The sequence below is a fragment of the Tinamus guttatus genome, unplaced genomic scaffold (assembly GCF_059628265.1).
Source record: "Tinamus guttatus ecotype Peru unplaced genomic scaffold, ASM5962826v1 Tinamus_guttatus_pri_ptg000075l, whole genome shotgun sequence".
In the NCBI taxonomy this organism is placed as follows: domain Eukaryota; kingdom Metazoa; phylum Chordata; class Aves; order Tinamiformes; family Tinamidae; genus Tinamus; species Tinamus guttatus.
In genome coordinates, this window is record NW_028288609.1 from 779,019 (window position 1) to 792,100 (window position 13,082).

Below are 13,082 nucleotides of genomic sequence, written 5' to 3' on the forward strand. Positions count from 1 at the left end.
CCTTGGAGAAGTTTTATGCTCTTCCTCACGTATCTGACAAACTTGCTTTCACTGCCGGAGCGGCGTGGATCTTTATTTAACAACACTAGGAGCCCTCAGGACTAGGAAGTGCTGTTGGGCACCGCAGCTCTGGGAAGCAATGTGCCCTGAGGAGCAATGGACACTGCTGCTATTAGGGTGCTCTGTGTAGCAGCTGTGGGAATTGCTTGTGACTTGTAAATACAGTGTCCAAAGACAGAGAGCAGCAGCAAAGAAGATGGTTGCACTGGCTGGAATGAGCTATACAAGCACAACGGTTGCATCCCTTAATGGGAAGCAAAAGTGATTTTAAACACCTGGAAATGGAAGCCCTTCTTGGGCAGGTCTGTCTCAGACACCTGAGTCATGTCCTGCTTTCGAGGATGGGGACTGCCTGTTCGTTGCTGCCTTGGGACTTTGCAACACCCCCCTCCTCGCCCGCTGCTGCAGCAGCCGTGAGTCACCCCCTCACGCCGTTTACTCAGCACGTTCTCCCACTCACACTGAGTCACCCGGGCGGCCACAACAGCATTCCCACCAGGACAGCGTGAACCTGCTGCACGGATTAACTGCATGTAAACCTGGGAATAACTCATTGCTTCTGCTAGAAGGAGCTCAAGGCAGGAGCTTCCACTCTGTGCAGGTAGAAGGAATCTCTCAGCAGGTTTTGGAGTGGGTGCACACGCTTAAAGTCAACTTCCACATACCAGGACCATTATGGCACAAGCCAACAGCCTAATCTGACAATCCCACCTGCCAGGAGAGAAAAACTTTTTGTATAAAAAGCCTGAGGTTGGAGGAAGAGCTTGTGCTGAGGATCCTACCTTTCTGCAAGACAAACTCCTGCTCTAATCATGGCTTTATTCCTATAACTTTGCCCATAATTTCCAGCCCTACTCTTGTTGCAGAGCCTTTTACGTGCAGATGAGACTGCGAAGCCAGGATTCAATTTTCACATTGCTAAGCTCCTGAATCTGATCATTTCAGATGGATACAGGCTGTCTGCTAGAAAGGCATCCAGCCTTGCTCTGGAAGGAGCAGAAGGGTGTCTAGTGGCTTGTTGCATGGATTAGTCATGCTTGCAGTGAAAAAGGCTTGTGCCTCATTCCCAGTGCAAAGCTGCTTGGGGTCAGGCTCTTACTGCTGATTCTTTCTCCCCTAGATTCAAGAGTATCTTGTATTTTCCCTTGAGCACCTTGTATTTTCTCTGCAGAAAGACACTCACTGTGATTAAATCATCTCTCAGTATGATTTTCTTTTACTTTTTGATTGGTTAACCAGATTGAGCTCTTCAAACATCCCATGTAAGGCATTTTCTTGAGTTCTCTAGTCATGCCTGACCCCATGCTGCTTTTCACCCTCTCTTGTAGACCACCAACCCTGGTAACAAGAGAAGGGCCCATGCACGTTCACCAAGGCAGGTCTGGGGAAGAACACACCTTTACTGTCTTTCTTTGCTCTTCAAAAATTCATGGAGCTTTGCCTCTGGTTTAATTTGCTGTGGTTTTATATGTACTTCAAAGGTGATGTTGAAATGGGAGGGAAGCACCCAAGTCTGGTGCCAGTTTGGCAGCGCTCCACCAAAGGGATTTCTCACTGACAGCTCTTGACTCATGTGCAAACCTTGGGCAAGCCAAGGTCTGTGGGAAGTCATATCTTTCCTCACTTGAGGAGACCCAGTCATCTTCAGGCTTAGTGTTAGTCTTTTAATCAGTAATCTGATTGTGTTGCATCAGAACAGGGAGTTTTATCAACCATAATTGTGATCTCTTCAGAATCTAAAAGCTTACTTGACCAGAGATAGCCTTAATCAATCTATGGGGAGATATTTCCAGCCATTAGGTCTCAATTAACTGAATCTCATCATTAACTTTGCCGTGGTTTTGCCCTCGACTGACCTCTGTTTAAACTGATATAATGTCACCCGTGACGTCACATCTACCCTTTCTGCACAACACTACATTAACTTCTGGACGTTCCCCCGTAAGGAGAAGAATTCATTACTCATTAGCATTTAATACCAGGATGCTAGAGAGCTCCTTGGCCAGCTCTGATTGAAAATTATCTTGGAATATCAATTTGAAATTAACTAAATATAATTTTCTTCTTATTAGATGTCACCTAATGGTCGCCTTGATCACTAATGGATTGAGAAGTATTTTATTTCTCTCATGTCATACAAGAATATTTCCTGCTCCTTTGCAAATACAAAAAATATAGGAGAAATTTTCAGGATTGTCGTGATCTGTTCCTTGGAGATACGCAGAAGAATGAAGCCCCATCAAAATCAGTCTCGAAATAACAAAGTCTTTTGGGGGAGTTTTGGGGGCAGGGGTATGACCACCATTTTTGTAAGAGTGGAATCTATTTCCTAAAAGATTTTAAAAGAAGAAACCAAGACAACCCCTGCCTCTTGGTCTGACACTAATGCAATTACACAAAGCACATTGAAGTCCCAAGCGATCGTTTATAGCACACAATGTGAGAAACCTAAGCCTCCAGGAAAAAATAAATGAAAAGGGAAACAGGAGGGCTAGAGTAACTATTCCAGGATTCACTTGTTTTTGTTCGGGGATGTTGCAAACTGCAGACACCTACTCGCTGCGTGCAGCCCTTCCTCCCCAGCAAGCTGCCGAATCAGAGACAGGGATGAACGTTCCTGGTAGCCTGGACCTGCCAAAATAATTCTTGTCACTCAGGCAGTGAGACTTGTTTCTTTCCTAAAACGCTTTCAGCCAGGAAGGCTGCTTGGAATGTGAATCTGAATTTCCCAGACACCTTGGAGGTTTGTTCGCTGCCTCTGCTGCTGCCTGGTCTCAGATTTAGGAGCTGAAGGCACGAGCACAGCTGCAGCTCCTGCAGCCCAGGCACCCGAACGTGTCTCCATGGATGTGCTTTGCCCAGAGCTGATGAAGGAGAACCTGGCCTTCTGTGTTGTACTGGACACACAGAAAACTGTGCTGGATACAGTAGAAAAAGCTTTTTCCCCCCTTTCCTTTGACTCTGCCTTCATACTCAACACACAGAGTATGAATATTCCTGCTCCCATCTTGTTCTTCTGCAGCCTTTCTCTCCTCTCCTTCTGCTTGCTGACATCCCAGCAAAAAAAAATATATTGGGAAATTTGACAGGTCAAGTATTCAACTCTGCAAGTTCAGATTGATTTGCAGATTTGATTGAAAAAAGATTTTCCTCCCCCTGTTATACCCTGCAAATGTAGTTATGGGAAGCAGAGGGCTCTCCAGAAATCAGGGGTGATGGGCTCAGGTGTGCCTTAACCTGAGGTATCCCGGAGTCTCAAATTTTTTTTGCTAGTGCTGTCTTTCTTGCAAGACTCCTCTGACATATCAGACAGCTGCCCTGGCTATGGACAATAAAATGAAGTCTGCAGTGCTTCCTTCCGAGATTCTTGATGGTGCCACCAAGAACCAACGTGGGATTGTGCTGGAAGCCCAGTTCCTGTTTTGGAGTACAGGTTCTAGAAGCTGTGCTTGTACTTTTACTTCTTTTAGCTCAGAAAACAGAACAATAAACTGAAAAATGCCCAGACTTGATGGGTGACCATCCTAGGATTAGAATACCTGTCAGAAAACTGAAGTATTTCAGCAAATCCTCAAATCGTTTTGGTTCAGGAATGCTGCCATGGTGTCACACAGCTTCAGCAAAGGTTGCCTAAAAGATTTGAATTCATTTTGTTTGCCTAAACATGGCTGTGTAATCCTCTAAGAGGCTGTAAGATATCTGAGAAGTCCTTGGGGCTGACAAACATGACATAGTACCAGTGAGAATATTACCCCCTTCTCAAGGGAGAGCTGGAGGCTGCAGAACGCCTCCTCCTCGCAGGCAGTTACAACAAGCTGACTAGCCGTGCTCGTCTGCCTGTCATCTCTGCAGTGCCACAAACCACTCGTGCTGCCGCGCGTGCGGACGCAGCGCTGCAGCTCTCGGCACGGGACCGCAGCTCAAGGCAGGCTCTGGAGGAGCCGGCAGAGGGGAAAGCGCCAGGAGTTGGTTGGGGAAAAACCCAAATCCCACAGCTTATGTTTGGCAGAACCGCCACGGAGGATGACTCAGCCCTGCCACCGTTCAGGAGCCTGAGCTTGTGACACGAGCAAATGCAGCAGAACACACCGGGCTGCAGGTCCTGATCCCCAGCGCACTTCTATTTATTCCAGGGCATGGAATGCTGGACAGCACTCCCGCTGAAAGCTGTGCTGCAAAAGCCAGGCTGTTTTTTGCATTAGAAAAACTAGCATTTCAACAGCAGTTTCTAGTCAAGGCTGTCACAGGTCTTTGCAAGCTTAATTGGGGCAGGGGATACTGATGAACAATCCACTAATGCATCGTTCAAGCTGCTGGTGGTGGAGGCTGTCTGACAGCTGGAGGATTTGCCATGTGCAAATTAGCGATGTGTGAATGAGGAAAATGTTATTCTGGTGGAATTGCACCTGAAAATGAGGTCTGGAGCAAAGGGCTAAGGCGCTCTCTGCAAGACAGTAATCCAACTGCGCGGAACACAGATAGCACCTTCATCTCGAGAGCTCCGAACGCTTGACAAGCATTAATTAACTTACAGCAGAGCTTTGCGCGCTCTCAGCACTGGCCAGCATCTTCTGCTAAAGGAAATAGCAAAACTCGCCGCCCTCAAGCTCAGAGTTGCCCCATTCCTGACTGCTTTTGGAAAACCCAGGGCTGACGATGCATCAATCTGCATCCATATGGAGATCAGTGTGTTCCCTTCTGCAGGGTGCAGCTAAACAGAGACAAGTGCAGTTAAAGCTGTTGAGAGCTGCTATAGCATAATACAGAGACACTCACAGGGACCCAGGTCACGTTTCAGGTTTTGACCCTGTTTGATGCATTTATTTTCTCTCTCTGCTCCACTTTTCCCCACTATAAAAGGAGTAATGACTCTGGGTTCTCTTGAATTGCCTTTGAGATTTCCAAGACAAGTCCCCAACAAATCACCCTCTGGAGCACCTATCGAGCCTCATAAAGCAGGGATGGTGGACACGGTGGCCAGAAGTCAAAAGAAGGAACCACGGGTGAGCTGCCAAGTTACAGGCAGTTCCTGGGTGATACTCGGGGTTTGGATCTTATCAAGGATTTCAAAGAGCAGCTGCCGCAGAACCAAGCTCCTGCCCACAGACCTGCTCTGCCTGAGCTGGAGCCCAGCAGCCTGCTGCTCTACTGCATTTGAGATGTAAATTATTGAACAGACACATGCCAGAAGACAACGAGCTTGCTATCATGTCAAGGGCACCATGTTTAATGTATGCATTTGAGATGTCCTAATCCACGGTTGGGAACATAGAAACTTCCTTAGTTTGTGACAAAATTCAAATCATTTAAATTTTCCCCTGGATTTTATTGCTGGTATTTTCCACTCATGAATCCCAAACTAAAGTCAGAAAAAAATATCATGCAACTAGTGGCTTTCAGTGTGAATTTAAGCCTGGGCAGAAGATCAGAGGATGTATGTCAGCTCTTGTTTATTGAGCTCCAAGAGAGAGCCCTTCATGTCTTGGAGTGGGCAGAAGAAATAAAACAAGGGCAATAAATATTTGTTCTCTGTCTGCAAAGGAATTTCCCTGTAAGTCTCACCAGTTTCCAAAAATACCCTGACACGTTATTTTCTCCTGTCTCCTATTGATTCTTGAAGCTGTCACTGTGATAGACAGTGAAAAGTGCTCTGCAAACACCCTTCTCCACAGAGAAAGCTTTCAGCTGCATTTTAATTTTTTGTTTAATTTTTGTTTTCATACCTTTAGTGTCTTTCAGGTGCCAAGCCTAACTCAAATTTTCACATTATTCTGAATTGCATAATTCCTTACTGATATTATTCTTGATGTAGTTTTCAATCTGAGGATTTGGTACCGAAAGCTGGTTAAAAATTAATCGCTCTCCTTTCTAAGGAAAATAAATAAATGAATAAAGATTACCCAATGTACTAATAATATGCACAAAATAATAGTGTCTGCCTGAAAGCCTGCCTGGTGAGATACATATTATTGTGAGGTGCTTGAGTGATCTGCAGAGATAATTCTGCAGATGGATTCGCTCCAAACCTCTGTCTTCACCTAATAAGCAGAGCATGTTTCCTGTGTATTAGCTAGCCATCTGAATATGCTTTAATATATTTATGAACCAATTTCAGTGGAGGCATCACTGGCAAACTGATTCTTGTTTTTATCTTTCTGCGCAGAAAAGTTGCTTGATGCCTTGGCCTCTGGGTGATGGATATTGCAGGGAGTTTCAGAGGTGGCACCAGACCTGGGATGCTTCAGTTCATGCCCAGGAGAAATCACCTCAGCAATGGCCTTTCTTTTTCTTTGGGGAACTACTTTGGTTTGAAAAAAAACACCTGTGCTAATCAGATAGGAAGGGTTTTCACAGCCTTGGTAGAGAGGTGGGTCTGTTCATAGAGATAAACTTGCTTGGCCTGTGCAAAGGTCTGTTAGCCTCAAGGACTGCTAGAGTAGAAGCTGGCTGCTTTTTCCAACAAGGCTACTGAAAAACATAAATTCCACTTAGCTCTCGATCACTGGAGGCTCCTTCATTTCTCTGCCATCAGGAACAAGGGAGGAAACGGCTGATCCTTGTGCCTCCTCGGTCCTTCTGCACCTCACGTCCAAGGGCAGGCGGCAGATGAGCAGCCCCTTGAGCAACGGCCAAGCTGGATAACGACATGAGAGAAAACACACGAGTAAGACTTCCCTGGAACTTCCCTCCTGCACAAAATCCCCATCTTTCAGATCTTTCTTTTGTTATTGATTATGAAAGGATGTTCCGAGGGACTGAAAAAAATAGTAATATTGGAAACATCAAAATATTTGAAGGGTTTTTTGATTGACATGAAAAGTTTAGCATTGTAAAACTGGAAACGTCTCTTCCCTGTCAATTTTAAGACCATGAGGTATTGTTACACCTCAACTGGAGCGATTAGAAAATAAGGGATGGCAGGTACACAAAGGAAGAGAAAAGAGAAAAAATGGTTTATTGCAAGTTATTTGGAAACCCCTATGCAGCATATGGGGGGATGCAATGAGGGTTTGCAAGTGTTGCAGCTGCAAATTTGCATTGCAATTAATGGCAATACCTGCTGATGAGTTCAGAGCTATGATGAGGTGTGTTGTTGTTTTTTCTTCTTTTCTTTTTCTCAGGGATGCTTGCAAAGAGACAGAGCAGCAGAAACAGCCCCAAGACCCCTTCTAAGCCCAGGGTTTGGGTATTTATACAACGTTCCCACCAATCCTGGAGCACCAGCAACCCGGTGACCAGGCCCGGAGAAGGGCACTCCCTAATCTTCACCAGGTGTCCTCTATATCCCCACGTCTCTTTATCTTCACCAGGTGGCCTTTGTTAAACTCTCATCCGATGTATTCCCATAGATGCTTCCAAAAGTGACTCTGGTAAAACTGGAAGGAGATGGGATCCAGCTGGATGCTCTCCCTGCTGCCTTGTCTCGCAGTGTAAGAGCCAGCAAATTGCAGAGCAGTCCCTTGGGAATTGCGGATGCCCTGTCCTGGGTCCAGCTCACATGTTCTGTCCTGGTCCCAACCCAGGAGCCTTGAGAGTTAGAGGGAAGAATGAGGAAAAATATTTTGCTTCCAGGGGAAGATGCCTATTGCTTGTAAATAAAACCAGGCAGAGGGCCTGCTGAATTTCAGTCCTTAATTAAAAGTGCTTTATTCTCTAAGGTGATTATAGAATAACCCCTGCTGTGGGAGGTGCTCCTTTGGCGTGGCAAGGGTGGTAGTGAGCATCAGCCCTTCATTCTGCTGCCTTATGAATAAAGATCTTCCTGTCTGTTTGCTCTGAGCTAGACCCTGAGGAGGGAAAAAAAAGAAATGAGAAGGAGGTTTCAGACAGCCCTGGCATGAAGAAAGAGCACGGAGGTTCAGGGAAGCCGGGCAGACAGCCCTGCCAAGCACCAGGTCGCTCTGTTGCCTCTTGGGTTCCCAGGGTCTCCGTGCGAGTCTAGGCCCTGTAATCAGCTGTGTCTGGTAGCAAAAGCCACGTTACTGCCAAGGGTTTTCACTGGGGCAAAAAGCTGTCTTTGAACAGTGTTCTGCATGACTAGAAGACATTTCAACCCATTCTGCATCCTTTTCTTTTGGATTTGTAGTTTAAAATAACTCCAGCCTCGGAGCCCTAAAGAGCAATCTCACTCCTCTCCATCCAGGAAAGCACACTAACGCTTGGCTTTTATTTCCCAAGCATGCAGCCTTGTGGAATAAAGCTCAAAACACAGACATCAAATTCAACAATAAAGGAAAACGGTGCAAGTTTAACAGCATTGCTCAAGTTTAACAGCTTGAGCAGTGCTCGTGCTGTTAGACAGACCCCAGCCCTTGATTCTCAGGGATCTGGGGGCAATCTCATCCCAACAAAATAGCCTTTGCTGATGAAAAGTGCCTCCCAGACCTCTCAAAGGGCACCTGTCACTCTGATGGCTCTGCTACATGGCCGAAGATAACGGCAGCCTTTTGTCCTCCCCTCTCCTCTGTCTCCTGTGATCCTTCCCAAACTGCAGAGCAGGTTCAAGCAGGTTCACCCTGTCCCCTCCCAGGCCTCGCTGACACTTGTTTTTCCAGGGAGCCTCTGTGCTTTCCCTGGGTCTCCAGACTTATTGTCCTAATAACTCCAGCCTCGCCTGGCAATTAAAGAAACAGCAAAGGCTGCTGCCTACAGCGATCTGCTCGACTCCTTGCAAGAGGCTTGGGCTGGCCCAACTTTATCTCAGTAAACCTCGGTCTTATCAGAGTGTCAGCAGGGACCGGGTCTTTCAGACAGGGCTTGAGAGAGAGAGAAATGCCAGGGAGATAGGGATCATCGGCACCATCTCCATTCTTTTTCTCCATCAAAAGAAATGTGAATGAAAAGGATCTTTCCAGGTCAAGGGAGATGGGGGTCGGGGGAAAAGGATGGAAAAATACTCAGCAGATGAGAAACTTTTCATACAATTTTTCCTGCCTGCAGATGCTATATATAGGTTTAATTAGAACATGAAAGGCGCCTCAGGATTATGCCGTGAGATTTGTTTCCTTAGCCATGTAGCTGGTGCCCTGTGGTTTCAATAACACTGCCCTGGCTCCGCTAGACTCCAAGCAAATATCTACCTATGGAAATTGCAGAATTATCCCTTTGCTGTCTTGGGTCAAAGCACTGTGTGAACTCAGGAAAGTAAGAGGCTCTGCTTTAAACGCGCTCTAATTATCTCTTGTAAAGGTTATGGAGAAAGCAGCTTGGTGCCTTGTGAATTGAATTCTTGGGAGAGAGCCCCTTGAAATGAGCTTCTCGACTAGACGCTGGAAAGTTTTGTCTCTTTCTTGTCTACTGTCCACTAGTCAGGTCCATTCTGGCTGCCACTGTTAATTCATTTTACAGGAGCTAAATGTCACCAGGGCTCCTTGTCCTGTCACTCTGGACCATGAGATTGAGGCCACAGAGCCCGTGGACACATCCAGAAGCGGAGCTCGCGGCGGGGACGCAGCCTCCCTGCAGGATGCATGCACTGGCCACCGTGGAACAGGGTGGGATCTCCGGTTCTGCCACGAATTTGCTACGTGACTTTGGGAATGTTTCTCCTCACCCACTCCATCACAGATGTAAATGGTCACTGTGTAGCATGAGGAAAAGGACTTTCCAACCACAGCGACCGGATTACAGGGAATGTTTGAGCGAGACAAACACGGTTCTCATCAGTGCCCAAGGCCTTCCGAAAAATTAGAACTTTCCAGTTAAATCCAAATTCTTCTTTTTTTAAGAGGCGTGGGCTGCAGAGCCGGGTGGATTGCTTTCCTACCTGAAGGCGCTCCCGATCACTGTCATCACAACAGCCCTGCTGCAGGAGCGGGTCGGGAGAGGGCCAGGAGGGGGGTCTGGCTGCTCCCGGTGTCGCTGGAGATGCACCCAGAGCAGCCTCCTTGCCTCCTTCCCCACCATTCCCTTCTCACACAAGTTAGAACCACTGCAGCAGCTTTTCCTCTCCTCTCTTAGGATGATTATTTTTTTATTGTCATGATTATTGAGGGCAAAACAAGATTTATTTTCTGTAAAGCAAGCCATGTTATTGTCAAGACAGATTTAAAGGGCTGGATTAGGAGGTTGCATTACAATACATTTTGTATGAAAATGAAATATCATGAGCGGTTTCTTGGCAGACCTAATGGCTTTTAGGGCTGTTCTTTGGGAATAGCAATTCCAGGCAGGGACTCTACAGAGAAAGTACAGTGCGGTGGTCTAAAGGACTATAATAATGAAAGACTGAAACAGAATGGATATGCATGAGCCAGGAAGATTAATATTTAATGAATGGAGTGAAGACTGCTCTCCCCTAACCATGGAGTGCCTGGGATTTGCAAAGTGGCTAATTTTAAACTATTTTGTATGGAATTATTCATGCATTAGAAATGACATCAGTCTCTTGCAGTTCAAGTCACTGAAACGAATTAAACTCAGTGAAATTTAGTCATCCAAAGGTTGGGCATCAGGTCCACCCACGGCAAAGGCTGTACAAGAAAGGTTTAGCTTTTAATAAATACCCTGCGGAGCTAGAAAAGATGAGCTTTGAGCAGAGAGCCTTTCTGCTGAGTCTGATGTGACACAGGACATCACCCCTATGCCCCAGCTGCCCTTGGACGTGTCCCGGGAGGCCTTGCATGGAGTGAGAGATGGCTGAGACCCAGTGACACGTTTGGGGTTGGCCATGTCAGTGGACAGTAATTCGATATGTCCTCGTCCCTCAATGAAGAGGATTTCTTGGCTTTGCTCTTTGTGAGGAAGAGCAAGCAAGGAATAACAGGGCCACAGAAAACAAGAAAACCACTTAGTGGGATGCAAAGATAGCACAGGGCTGCTGGAGTGGGGCAGGCTTCCCTCGAGCAGCAGCTCTAGCACCACTGCCGTCGTCTTTTTCTTAATAGTTTTCATAAAGTGATAAATTAAATAACACTTGATGATTCAAAGTCTAAAGAGACTTTACCCTGGCTTGAGCAAGTGGTTTTTGGACCTCAAATCAGACAAAACTTTATCCTTCTGATAAAAGGAGAGTGTTCCAAAGTAAATGTCATTTTAACTTGAAAATTTTTATAAATGGAGGGGAAGGATGGCAAATATTTTTTTCCCTACCACCTTTTTCCATCTTGTTTAAAAGGTTTCCACTTTGTCCCTGCTAGAAAACAGTTTGCTGGAGTTAATGCATCTTCTTGAAAGCCACGACTTTGACCTGAGCCTGTATTTCCTGCAGAAAGCAAGAGGCAAATGATAATGATTCTTTTGCGCCCCACAATCTATAAATTCAATAAACTCATTGACTTAATGAGAGAAGATAAAACAAACCAAATTAAAAGTGTTTACAGCTATTCAAATACTACTAACTATGCCAAAGAGCATTGCAAGAGTACAGGAGGAGAAAAATAAGGAAATAAACCTAAGGAAAAGACAGGGAATGGGAGGGCAGAACATGCTGAAGATTTGTTTTTGTTTTCTTCTTGCATGCCTGTGTGGTTTCCTGTATGAAGGAGACTCCATTACCGGCACAAACACTAACGACGACACCAAGTCATTAAGAATAAATAGCAATAAACACTGCAGGCAGGAATGAGCAAGTCAGACCAATCGCCTTGGATGTGACTCTGGGAGCAAAATGACTTGTGCTGGCAACAAAGGGGGAAAACAAGATGTGCATGGAGCGTCTGCAGCCTCTCGCTCCATTTGCATGGAAGCAGTTAAAACATTTTCTTTTGATCATTCTGAAATAAAACATTTGACTTTGAAATCAATTCATTCTCCATTTGAATAAAGTAGAACAAAAGGTGAGCCTGAAAGAGAAAAGAGAACATTTCACATCAGCTAGACGAAAATGTTTTAATCAACCCAAATAAGTAGTTTTCTTTCATTTTCCTTTTTTTTCTTTTTTTCTTGGAACTTAACAAGAATCTGACACTGGGACTGTCCAAAGGGCATTTCTTCTTTCTGCATCTTTTTTTATTTCATCCCTGGGGAAAAAAAAAAAAAAAACCTTTATGTTCACAGCAATTATTGTAAATACATCTAGAGAAAACCAGATTAAGTCCCAGTTTGAATATTAACCATAATTAAAAGACTTTTCTGCTTTGTACATTGTCATCCTATCTGCATGCCCATAAATGTCAAAGTATTACTGGTTATAATTTGTCTCACATGTAGGAAGTACCCTTCCCTCTCATTCCCATTTTTAAGCAATAAACACAGAAGCCCCAGTTAGCCTGCAAATAAGTTTTGAAGTGGTTCTGTTTCATCATCTGTCCAAAAGACAATCCTTTCTTGTCAACTGATTATTCCTGCTATTGCATATACTCTTTAAACCAAGCAAGGCAATATGGGTATATTTTAAAAGTCCTTAGTTTATTAAACCCCACGTCAGAAAAAAAATTGGAGAATTAATAACTCAAAATGTGATTGATCTGAATCGTGGGGTTTCTTTGGATAGCTGGGGCAGCAGGGAAATGGAAATTCCCTGCTCTCTACTGAAATGAAGAAAAGGATAAAGCCAGAGTTTGTTCTCTGCCAGAATCGCCCATCCTTGTATTTGACCACAGCCTTGGAAAACCAAAGCTTTCCACCTCCAATGATTTTTGCTCCCCGTGATTAACCTCCACAGTCATTGTGCATTATTATCTGGATAATGACCTTTAATTCCTTATTTCTTTGATTTGATTTAAAGCCTGCCATTGGCTCTGGGCAACTGCATTTCTATTAGCATATTCACAAAGGGATACGGCACCACATGCAAGGTGAACTGTTACATCTTGATGAATTCCTTGGGGAAAGCTGCCTCAGGAAGCTAAACAGACACGTGCACACACCAGCAGGTTTAAACTCATTCTGTCACCAGCAGCCAGAAAGAAAAGCATTAAACACTGGAAGTTAGAGACCAAAGACATAACGGGGGGGAATAAAAGAACATGCCTTTTTTCACTCCTGTGGCAGTGGTGACATGCAGCCCAAAAATGTTGATTTAGGGACAAGCGAAACTAAACTCTGGGGGATAATTTGAGGCAAAATATACAGATGGCGGC

The 13,082-nt window shown here is 45.0% G+C and overlaps 1 protein-coding gene across 1 annotated transcript in view; it reads right to left on the minus strand.

The window, feature by feature from the left end:
• ITGB3 (integrin subunit beta 3) overlaps positions 1-13,082 on the minus strand; it is a 113,439-nt gene extending 100,357 nt beyond the window's left edge. The window contains exon 1 of the mRNA XM_088519895.1: positions 13,073-13,082. The gene's annotated coding sequence lies outside the window, so the exon portion shown is untranslated. The remainder of the gene's footprint in view (positions 1-13,072) is intronic.